General features: G+C 57.5%; 1 non-coding gene across 1 annotated transcript; it reads left to right on the top strand.

Moving 5' to 3' along the window:
* Positions 1 to 446: 446 nt before the first annotated feature.
* Positions 447 to 541, top strand: LOC133279996 (small nucleolar RNA SNORD60). The gene has a single exon (XR_009747032.1). It is a non-coding gene; the product is annotated as a small nucleolar RNA SNORD60 (small nucleolar RNA).
* The last annotated feature ends 2,360 nt before the right edge of the window (positions 542 to 2,901 follow it).

Here is a 2,901-nt window from a genome sequence, read left to right as displayed (position 1 = left end):
TCGGGAGTTGTAGTCCATCCGCCCGCTCCTCCCCGCGCCTTCCCGCGCAGCCCGGACTACAACTCCCAGCACCCCTCGCGGCCCCGCACTGATTGGCGCGTTCTCGGTCACTCTATGCTACAACCACTGTTGCTACTGGCTTGGCTCGGCCTCCTCCAGGGACCAATCAGGCGGCGGCAGACCACCGCCTCGGGCCACGCTGCGCTGCGCCGCGCTATTGGAGGGAGGAAAGGCGGCCACCAATGAGCGCGGGGAGGGGCGGGACGGCGATCACGCCAGCTGCTTGTGACTGGCCGCGTCCGCGGGTGGACTGACCAATAGCGATGTGGGCGGCTCTATAAAGGCTGCCGCGGAGGAGCCACGTGCTCTTTCGCCGCGTGGAGGTGAGTGCGGGTGGTGCCGGTAACGGGGCCGTGGCCGGTAACGGGCCCGCGGCGTGGGGGCCGGGCCGGTGATGATCTCCTCCATGTACCCTTTCTGACACCTCGTCTGAGGGCGGCGGGCGGCCGCGGCCCCTGCTGAGCATGCACGGCTGAGGCCCGGGGGGGGGCGGCGGGGCCGGGCGGGCGGGCGGGCGGAGCAGCGGCGGGGCCTGTTCTCAGCGCGCTCCCTTCTGTCCGCAGGGAGCCGGCTCGCAGCGCCGAGGACACGAGGGCGGCGGTACCGGGGTTGGAGCGGTGCAGGCGGGGCCCCAACGGGAGCCGCTGCTGCTCCCGTGCTCTGCGTGGGCTGTGAAACACAACGGAGCCGCTGAGGAATCGGGTGCGCTAAAACAAACCCGAGGTCGAGTGAACCCTGCCGCGTGGGGCAGCTTGAGGTAACGGGGGGGGGGGAGCTGAAGGGGTTTGCAGCGTCGCCTCCAGGGCTGGTTGGTGAAACGATGTAAATGTCGGTGCCCTTACCGCTACCGAGCTTTTTTGGTATAGAAGGTGCTCATTGATGTGCTTTACCCAGCCTGAAGTCAGCTTAAGCCCTTGTAACTGTTTCATGCTGTATTGGGCCAATTTTGGAGCTTAAAGGTTTTAATAAAGTTTTTAAAATACTTGGTTTGCTTTTGCTTCTTGTTACTGACGCATCCCTGGTATATAAAACCAAACTGACTTTACGCTCTGTATTAGGGCACCTGGCAGAACTTTTCTGCTCGCTTACCTTAAGGGGAGCCAGAGCATCTAAATACACGTGCTATAGCTCAGCTTAGACCAGAGCCCTTTAATTAGAATCATAGAATTGTTCAGGTTGGAAAAGCCCTTAAAGCTCACCCAGTCCAACCATTCCCAGCACTGCCAAGGCCACCGCTAACCCATGGCACTGAGGCCTCATCTCCACGCTGTGTGAACACTTGCGGGGACGGTGACTGCAGCCCTGCCCTGGGCAGCCTGTTCTAATGCCTGAGCACCCTCTGGGGCAGGAATTGTTCCTCAGCTCCATCTAAACCTGCCCTGGGGCAGCTTGAGGCCGTTTCCTCTTGTCCCATCCCTTGTTCCTTGGGAGCAGAGCCCAGCCCCTCCTGGCTCCATCCTCCTGTCCGGCACTTGTAGGGAGCGATCCAGTCCCCCCTGAGCCTTCTCTTCTCCAGACTGAACCCCACAGGTCCCTCAGCCGTTCCCCATCACACTTCAGGCCCTGCACCAGCACCTCCGTGTCTTGCAGTGAGCTCAATGCCCTCATCCAGATCATTAATTAAGCCATTAAACAACTGTCCCCAACACCAAGCCCTGGGGAGCACCACTTGTGACCAGCCACTGACTGGGTTTAACTCCATTCTCACCACTTTCCGGGCTCAGCCAGTTTTTTACCCACTGAAGATTATTGCTCATCCAAGCCAGGAGCAGACGGTTTCTCCTGGAGAATGCTGTGGGAAGCAAAGGCTTTACTGAAGTCCAGGTAAGACACCATCCACTGAGCAGCTCACCTTGTGGAAGGTCAGGTTGGTTAGACATCAGTCGTGATGTTCCTGCTGCATCCAGTAAAGGATGGAGATTCCCCTTATCCCTTCTCTTGTTGCTAATGGATTTATAAGAACATTTGGAATGGCAGTAGCCAGGTTAAGACAACACAGAGTACCCCATGCTGGTCACTGAAGGCTCAGGATGTGCTCAGGAATGAGCTGTGTGTGATTCCCCAGTGCAGGCATCTCCATTGGACGATCGGATCCCTTTGTAGCCAGAGGGGTTATTAAAAAACTTTATTAACAGGAATGAAACCAAAGCTGTAACCAGGAGGCAGCAGAACATGGAGTTGTGTGTGCGGCTGAGTGCTCTGCTCAGGGAGCACACCCGGCACTGGATTCCTCATCGCTTGGTGGCAGTAATGGCCCATGGAAAATCAAACCCCAACCCATGGGATACCAGTCCTGCAGCGGGAACGCTGGGGGCTGAGTCTGCCTTAGGGTTCAGGTGTAACCCCTCAGACGGTTGTGATGTGTCTGCTGTAGCAGAGTTAGCTCCCAGCTGGCTTAGTTAAAGCACTCCAAAGGGCAGCATTGACATCTCCCTTGTTTAAATCAGTTTTGAAACTGGTTTTGGTCCCACATTGAAGAAGTGAAGAGCTGACAGCTCCTTCAAGACGGCAAGATAGATGTAAGAGTGTTCTGCCCTGGGAGAAGGCAGGCAGCCTGATGGGAGCATGATGGGTACCGCTGCTTACAGACTCCCTGTAGCTTTGCGTCTGTGCAACCAGGGGCACTGGGGACAGGGATGTGCTGAACAGAATGAGGATGGAGGTGGCTGTGAGATGACTCATGGAATGGTTTGGGTTGAAGGGACCTTAAGGCTCATCCAGTTCCAATCCCCTTGCCACAGGCAGGGACACAACAGATCAGCAGCTTCGTGTAGGAGAGGCTGACGAAGGCCACCCGAGCAGCGAGTGGCTGGGGTTGTGTTGGGGATGGCTGGGTTGTGT

This window comes from Pezoporus flaviventris, unplaced genomic scaffold (genome assembly GCF_033815535.1).
Source record: "Pezoporus flaviventris isolate CSIRO_AGI_PZ_B2104156 unplaced genomic scaffold, CSIRO_AGI_Pfla_v1 ptg000078l, whole genome shotgun sequence".
NCBI lineage: Eukaryota > Metazoa > Chordata > Aves > Psittaciformes > Psittacidae > Pezoporus > Pezoporus flaviventris.
Note: the sequence above shows the minus strand (reverse complement) of the source record. Positions and strands in the feature narration are given on the sequence as shown.